This window comes from Myodes glareolus, chromosome 16 (assembly GCF_982192425.1).
Source record: "Myodes glareolus chromosome 16, mMyoGla1.1, whole genome shotgun sequence".
NCBI classification, from domain to species: Eukaryota; Metazoa; Chordata; class Mammalia; order Rodentia; family Cricetidae; genus Myodes; species Myodes glareolus.
Window position 1 is genome coordinate 12,251 of NC_142041.1, and position 9,366 is coordinate 21,616.

Consider the following 9,366-nt stretch of genomic DNA (forward strand, 5'->3'; position numbering starts at 1 on the left):
GCAGCCAGGAGAGTCTTGGTGTCTTGGTCCAACTTTTGTTGTGACTGACTCTGGGTGGATCTCCTCAGTGCAGGTGCAGGAACTGTTCCCCGATTGGCCAGTCTAAAACTCCCCTCCAGTCGGGCAGGTGCACACTCACCCCTCTGAGTGGGTAGCCTCAGTGAAGGAGCAGGACCTTTTCCTGTTCCAGGGCCAAGGACCTTGCAGACAATAGCTGTTTCTTCTTCTATAATATTTTTGGTGCTTACACCACTGGATGAGATCATTGAAAGCACAAGAACAGCATCTATACATTTGAGTGAACTTATAGGATAAATATAAATTGTTCATTATTCACTTTAATTATAGACACGAAAGCAACTGGTGTACCTATGTAAGACTATTTCAGAATTTAATGAAATCTAAACATGACTTTCCTTTTTAAATTGGCCTCTGGTAAAAATGATAATTTATGAGTAATTATCATGTGTAAAAATATATGATGAACTTTGAGAGAAAATGATTTAGGGATTCCAGTAGTATCACATTTTCCATCAACTTGTATTAAACTTGTGACTTCTGAGCAATATTGTGGATTGTTTTCTCTATAATTTGTTTTCAATCCTTAAAGCAATAATGATAGGTTGTAAGTACTTTGGGAGAAGATAAATTCATAAGCCCAGAGCATTCAAGAATGACCTTGGTGTACTTATGAAAAGAACTGGAGAACTTTCTCGACAATTATGCTAATGGAAATCAATATAATTAGATTGTAGATACCATCAATGAAATAAAAGTTAAGTCCCCACCAGTAATTAAATCTGACATGATGTGGCACAACCAAGAACTCATTAGTTTTGATAACTGACACCATGCTCTACTATTAGGTACATCTAAATGTCTAGTATTCTATTAATAGTTTAGACTTAAGTAGTAGAAATATTTCTGAATGATAATAAAACTCACCTCTAAATTTTTATTTCTATACCTAATATTAGATGTAGCACTTAGTACTCATTACATAACACATACATGCACACACACACACACACACACACACACACAAATATAAGGCATGTAGCTAATGGAAAACACACAGCTAATTGAAGTTCGCAAATCCGTACAAGCAAAAGTAACAGATATACTAGGGAGAAGTGGAATAAGAGAACTGTGAGAGAAATGTACACATAGATGGTATCAAGAACTGGCTAAAAGTCCTTATATTCTGGCAAAAAAAATCTCATGTCAGGAGAACTTGACTTCACCTCAACAGAGTATTTACAAGACAAACAGGATCAGAATGCATGATGTGAAATCCACAAAGAATCAATAAAAGTTAAAAAAAAGTTGAACCACAGTTACAAATAAAACCTGCTGGGTCCAGATCTGAGAAGGATATCTGTGTACTTGTGAGGTGGAAAAAGAAGTTTCTATGGAAGTTTATGATTTTGGAGATATTGAGAACATGGGATAAACACCGAGGAACAGTGCAGGCAGTGTGTGCTTTTGGTCCCAGAGAGCAGTTGTCTGATTCAGACAGTAGGGAACTATGGTGGGGCTAATTTAGCTTTTAGGAGCACAGATGACACCATCATGAGACTATATGATGGTCATGAAGGTAAAAAATTTAGCTTTCCCTTGCTATTATGTTAATCTGGATTTTCCTTGCTTGTATTAGGAATTCTAATTGTTATTAACTATTCTAATTGGTGTAAAAACTTAGAGTCAGCTATTATGAGATGAAAGCTGAAGAATCAGAGAAGCAGTGTAGCCACTAGAGAGACCATTTTATCTCTTCTGAATCCTCAGACTGAAGGGGCATTCCTGTCTCTACCAGTCCTCAGACTGCATCTGTCTCCACCAAAACTCAGACTGCATCCAAGCTCCTGTCTCCTCCCACCATATATTCCACTGTCTGTCCATCCAGCCATATCCCTCCTATCTCCACCCTAGTGCTGGGATTAAAGGCATGTGACTTGCAAGTACTGGGATTAAAGGTGAGGGACCATCTGGTAATTTTTGTCTTTGACACTGGATCAATTGTGCCTAGCCCAGGGTGGTCTTGAAATCACAGAGATCTGTCTGCCTCTGTCTCCAGAGTCCTTGGATTAAAGGTGTGTGCCACTTTTGACTGACCTCAAAAGTCAGTTAGCTCTGCACTCTGATCTTCAGGTAAAGTTGTTGGTTAAAACACACACAAAACATCACCACACCACCACACTTGCTATAATGATCTTACAGAATTGAAAGTTTGTTCTGTAGCCTATAACATTTGTAATATATAACTTATTTTATATTTCACAGAATGTAACAGCAATGAGACTTTGGATTTTTAAGATATTCACATTCTTAACACTTAAAATCCTTTTGAAAATTTCTGGGTGCCTTATGTATTACAAGATGTCTGTGAATCCATGTGGAGTAGGGGATGACTGCTGTAGTTTGATTTTATCTTTTTTTTTAGACAGGGTATTTCTGTGTAGCTCTAGCTGTCCTGGAACTCATTCTGTAAACTAGATTGACCTCAAACTTAATGATTTTCCTGCTGCTGCCTCCTGGTTTCTAAGATGAAGTGCCTTACCCACCACCACCACCCAGCAAGTGGTTTGATTCCAAATCATCTGTCGTTTCATGAATGTCAAATATTGGTAGCCAACAAGTAACTATTTATACAACTGTGGAGTTTCTCCATCAGGAAATATGTTTGGTTGAGGAGGGTAATCAAGCTACTATTTCAGAAAATATCCCATCCATAATTACTATTCTGTCTTTTTCTCTGGCTAGGGCCATTCATGAGTCCAATGCCACAGAGTTTTGCTGCCATAGACCATGCATAATGTTCTGTCCCTTTAACTTCCATAATGACAAAAACCCATGTACATATGAGAAAAATAAATCCATTCTTCTGAAAGTATTTTCATCCGTGATTTTATACAGCATCAATGGAAAAAACTAAAAATTGGCTGTTTCGCCAGAATTAATTTTGAATTTCAGATCATTTCACAACATCTGTTCAACATCCACCTGGATACTTTTATGAAATTATAACTTTAAGGAACCATTTCTTCATACATGAGGTTTATGGAATGTTCTCTAACATTTTACATATTTCAGGAGTGTTTTCAGGTAAACTGTGTTTGTAATTTTCGTCTGTCATGCAAACTGGATGCAAGATTACTATTAAATAAACTGTTGCAATTGTGATGACATGAAAAGTCCAAAAAGTACAAAACATGTTACTAGTGAGAAGTCTAATTAATTATATTTTTTTCAAAAAAGACTGGAGGAAGAGTCTTAAGAGACTTCTGTCCCAACAGTCTCTAGTTAAAATAAATGGATCTATCTATGTTCAGGTGCCAGGAACATGACAGAAAGACACTCATGTCAGGTTTCTGAATGGCAGTGTTTTAAAACAAAATAAATTAAAATTTGTTTTCTTTGAAAATGTTAAAAATCAAGCTGATTATTGTATAAATAAATTGTTTAACCATGAGTTATTAGAGAAAAAAGAGAGAAAGCAAGTACCACTTAAAGGGCTAGTGATATTCTTTCTGTCTTAGTGTATTTGACTTACATTGATAGGGTTGGAGAGAGTATCTGGAAAGCCTTAGGGGATTAGAAGAATATGGCAAAATATATTTAAATTTAAAAATGTTTCAAATAAATATAAATATTAAAAATTATAAAAATGTAAAAAGACAATTTGAAAATCAAGAACAAACTAGGTATTACTGTTTTCTGTCCCTCTTATTTTTATTACATTCTCTGATTTCCATCATGGTCTGTCAGATTTGAAAGCAAATTTTGCTACATTTAAATTTACTGCCAATAAATAAGGGAAAGAGAGCAAACAAAGTTACACAGATCAAAAAAAATATGAAGATTTAGATTCATTTGTACAAACTTCCTATTCCATGGTTTTCTTGGCTTCATTGCACTGATCTACACATTACATTTTTTTTTCTGAAATATTTTCAGAGTTTTAAGAAAGCTTACTTAAGAATTAAATACTATTCAAATTAATTATACTGAATACCGTTTTATTCTTGTCCAGTATTATAAATACTAAGCTATTATTTCATTGTGACTTTTGCAAATTTTTAGACCAAGAGCAAAGTATCATGGATGATGGAAACTGCTCTTTGTTGTCAGAATTTCTCCTCTTGGGAATCACCAGTCATCCTGATGTTCAAGTGCTTCTATTCACTATGTTTCTAGTTGTTTACCTCACTAATCTGATGACAAATATAGGGATGATCATTTTGATCAGAATGGATCCCCAGCTTCACACACCAATGCACTTCTTTCTCAGCCACCTCTCTTTCTCTGACCTCTGCTATTCCACTGCTATTGGGCCCAAGATGCTGTTAGACCTCCTCTCCAAGAAGACATCTATTCCTTTTCTTGGCTTTGCTGTGCAGTTTTTTACTTTTTGTACACTTATAGATGCTGAGTGTGTGCTGCTGGTGGTGATGACCTTTGATCGATATAAGGCCATCAGCAACCCCTTACTGTATTCAGTAGACATGTCCAGCAGTGTATGTTTCCAATTATTAACTGGTGTTTATGCTGTGGCATTAGCAGATGCTTTGGTACATACAACATTGACATTCCACTTATGTTTCTGTGGGTCTAATAAGATTAATGATTTCTTCTGTGATATTCCACCAGTGTTAGTATTGTCTTGTTCAGATACACAGGTCAATGTGTTAGTTATATTCACTGTTTTGATTTCATTGAATTGAGTACTATTTCAGGAGTCCTTGTCTCCTATTGTTACATCATCTTCTTCAGTCCTGAAGATCAGCTCTGCTTCTGGGAGGTTAAAAGCCTTCTCCACCTGCACCTCACACTTGACTGCAGTTGCAATTTTCCAAGGAACTGTGCTCTTCATGTATTTCCGGCCACTTTCTTCTTACTCCTTAGACCAAGATAAGGTGACCTCCCTTTTTTTATATACTTGTAATCCCTATGTTGAACCCACTAGTTTATAGTTTGAGGAACAAAGATGTGAAAGAGGAACTACAAAGGGTAAAAGGTAAAATCTGTTTAACATAATAGAGGTATATGCATGGCACAGTACACTGTCTTTAAAGCCAATATATGGACTGATTTTTAGAATTTACTCTGCATATATTTTACAGCTGTTAACTTGGTTGTTTTGTGGTACTCCTAACTGTTAAAGCAAGTGTATTTCTGATTTTTTGTCTGCTCTTGGGATTGTTTCCCTTCTATTGATTTGCCTTTTCTAGTTTCAATATGGGTGCCTTGGGAGTGGCAGTAGATTTGATGGAAAGTAGAGGTAGTGAGGAAGCCAGGAGATTCAAGGAAGGGGAAATTGTGATTGGAATGTATTATATGAGAGAATAATCTATTTACAGTAAAAATTTAAAATTTAAAAAGAAACAAAGAAGTTTTCACGATATTTCAAATGTGAAATCTCTTTTATTTCTATATTTTATTGTACTTTTAGTTCTGGTGCTTAAATACAGAATCCTGTGTTTGTTAGTCAAGAATCTTAAAAGTTGATATATTCATTGATAAACATACATGTATATATATGTGTGTGTGTGTGTGTGTGCATGTTTACATATACATACGTGTGTGTATCTGTGAATCATTATATCCACATATGGTTCCAGATATTTTTCACTGTATCTTAATCATATTAGTGTTTGTTGAATGGGTTATAGCATGTATTAACCTTTGGGGATTTGCATTTCCTCATAAATTCAGTACTTTATTTAAAGACAAGAACATGTCCAGCAGGCATCACAGATGTTATTTATAGGGACACTCAAATGAATCATTAGTCTGAAAATATTCCTGAAATATAGATGTTGAACAAAATTTCATAGACTTAATATATTGGTTAAATGTTTCTTACTAGAGCTATTATGTCTCAGGTGTAAGTAGGTACTACTCAGCAGAAGGTTCTGTGTGATGATCTTCCATTAAAAACTATTTCAAATGAAGCAATTCATGTTTTCATTTCTTTCCCCACTGATGTTGCAAAAGTCTCTGACTAAAAGTACATTAAGGAGTGATATACTTATTTTTCTCAAAAATTATTAAAAGAAAGACACAGAAGGTACCGACTATTTTGTCTGTGGTGGCAAAAACCAGAAGCACTGACTCATGAATGACACCAGGGAGGAAGCAGACAGAATGGAAATTAGGGATGAGTTACAACCTTGAGTCATGGCTAGTCCCCCCTCTGCCAACCATATTTACTATTGGAAAAGATGCATAGTCATTCAAATAATTACTCTGGCAAAAAATTATTCAAATCCATGATACCTGACAGTCATTTTAGTCAAACCACAGATGTCTTCCACTTTCCATGATGGCTCATAGCCACATCTTAGTCCAAATGACATCCAGAATATGTTTAAAGGGATCCTTAATGGTCAAAGTCCAAATGATTTTCAAAATTTGTAAGTCTCTTAGTTGTTACACCCAGTAAAATATAAAATAAGCTATATACTTCAAATATAAAAAGTTATAACTTAAAATTTTAAATTCTAAAATAATAATGTAGCAACAAAAATAAAGACCAAGTAAATCAAACTCTTTTACCTTCATATCCTGCATGTAGTCTCATTTCCAAAATACTTTTATATCCCTGACTTGATAACTTCTGTGTCTGCATCAGACAAGAGCTCTTTGTTGAGCTAGATGTACCCACTGCCTGAAGGTTTCTTTAGAAGATACCCTGTATTGCTAACACCTCCATCAAGTAGTATCCATAGAACTTAAGTCTTCCCAGTCATAACTATACAGAGAGGTTTCTCAGATAATTTTTACAGGTAATAAAACTTTCTACATATTATCTGGACACAGGAGTTTTAGTCTGTACCTATGTCTCAACCCTTGAAGAGTTAGTTCTTGGTCATAATGTCAAGTTCTGCTGACAGAAAGTTCTTTGTCAGATTATAATAAGAATGACTTGCAACCCAGTCCATGGTACCATCCTTGTGAATGAAATGATTAGGGTTCAAATATTTGTCACAATTTTTCTCTTTCATATTCTTCCTAGCAATTGTGTTTATGTTCTGGTTGCAGCATTTTAGAACTTTTAAAGGGTAAATCTTGAAAATCTTCAATGAAGTTATTCCAAAGTCTGCAAAAATTTTCATGTCTGTCAATAAAATGACATCAACTCTCATTAATAATTCTCTGTAATTGTCAAAAAATCTAATCAGTCTATGTTCTAAAAGGATAATTTGATTGGCCTTGTTAAGAGACTTTGTGTTTTGGAATTATCAAACAATTCTTCTATCTCTTAGTCCATCAGCTTTCTCTTTTCTACTTTCCTATTTTCTGCCTAACTAAAGGCATCAAAAAGAAAAAACTCATTCATTCCATGGTATGACTGTGAGGATTAGAATTTTTAATCCAAAGGAACAGAACCATAAGAGAAATAAGAGACAGAAACACAGAAGAGCATTGGTAGGGACATTAAATGGATACTGAATCCACCTCATTTATTTTTTACACCTTTATAGACTTTACTACAAAAGTGGAGGGGAATGCAACTGATTTCATTAACATGATATATTTATTCAACTTTTGATCCAGGTGGATCAGATCTACCTCTATACCCACAACACTAATTAACTACACCCTTGGTCAGAATCTCCTGTTTGTAGCCACACCTGCCATCAACAACTTTGAGAGAGCCAAAATAAGCTCAAATTTTCTGACCTCCAGTTAAGGTGGAACAGCCTCACAACTGTGGGTCCCCACAGTTTGGGGTTCACAGATAATCATTTTTTTCCCATTTTCATCAGAGTTGAAATGCTCAACTTCATCAAGAATGTTGAGAACATGAATATGTAAAGGTGCACACAGATGGCAAGCTGGTTTTTATTCACTTTATTTAGTGCTACTTTTCATTTCGTGAGAGAGGCAGTTTCATAACAAATATTCTGCGGTCAATTTAAGTAAAGTATTTTGGAGTTAGAATTTTCCCTGGAGACAGAACAATGTCTAGTAGATAATTTGTCAAGAAGTAGGTCAACTTTCATTCATAAACAATATAAATGTTCAATATTAGTCTAAATTTTCTATTTTTCAAGTCAGGATTTCTGTGTATAACAGCACTAGCTGTCCTGAAACTCACTTTGTAGACCAGGCTAGACACAAAATCACTGAGATCCTCCAGCCTTTGCCTCCTGAGTGTCTGGATAAAAGGTGAATGCTATCACATCTAGGATTAATCTAGATTAATTAAGCCACACAAAAGCATTACTGTCTTCATTTTAGTGGGTGACAGACTTATTACGTAGTCTGGGTTGGGCTCCATTACTAGTTCTAGATTAGTAAATGTACTTCTTTTTGTCCACATCATGTCACTCAAACAACGAGTGAATTTTGAAATATCAATTAATTATATCAGTTAGCAGGGTATTTCTAATTTTATGTATGTTTGTGTGTGTGTGCTCACTTGTGTGTTTGCTCCTACGTATGAATGTCTACCATCACTGAGGTTTTCAGAGATGAACATTAGATCTTCTGACACTTGAATTACATTTAGTTGTGAGCCACCTTGCGTGTGTGTGAGTGTGGGGAGGTAAACTCATCTTCTACACAAGAACAGGAGCTACATAACTCTCCTGGTTCCCACTCCCAACCCTCCACCCACCCCACCCTCCCCCATCCCCCATCTACTCAGAAGGGGCGTCCACTTCGAGGTAAGACCAAGGTTCTCTATGATATCTCTAGGCTGAGTAAGGTATCCCTCCAAAGAGATGTGCTCTAAGATGCCAGTTCAAGAACTAGGGATAAATCCTGGTCCCGCTGCCAGTGGCCCCACAGACTGCCCAAGCCTCATAACTATCCCCCACATTCAATGGGCCTTGTTTGGTCCTATGCAAGTTACTCCACTATCAGCTATCAGTCCAGGGTCAGCAAGCACCCACTAGCTCTGGTCTATTGTTTCTGTGGGTATCCCCATCATGGTCTTGACCCCTTCACTCATGTTATCAGTCCTCCCTCTCTTGAACTGGTCTTTAGAAGCTCAGTCCAGTTATTCTCTATAGATCTCTGTATCTGTTTCCATCAGTTGTTGGATAAAGGTTCTATGATGACAATTAAGGTGGTCATCAATCTGATTACAGAAAAGGGCCAGTTAAGGCATATTCTCCACTATTGCTTAGAGTCTTAGCTGGGGTCATCCTTGTGATTTCCTGGGGATTTTTCTAGTTGTTTCTGGCTAGCCCTTTGATGGCTCCCTCAATCAAGATATCTCTTTCCTTGCTCTCCCCCTTGTTCTTCCCCCTTCTTGATCATCCTGTTCCCTCATTTTCTCCTCCCTCCTCTCCTCCCCCCTCTACCTCTTCCACCTTTACTTCTCACCACCATAATCCCAGTCTTTTCAGGAGA

The 9,366-nt window shown here is 36.3% G+C and overlaps 1 pseudogene; it reads left to right on the plus strand.

Moving 5' to 3' along the window:
• The first annotated feature begins 4,100 nt into the window (after positions 1-4,100).
• LOC125399472 (olfactory receptor 5W2-like) lies at positions 4,101-5,037 on the plus strand (annotated as a pseudogene).
• Positions 5,038-9,366: the final 4,329 nt, after the last annotated feature.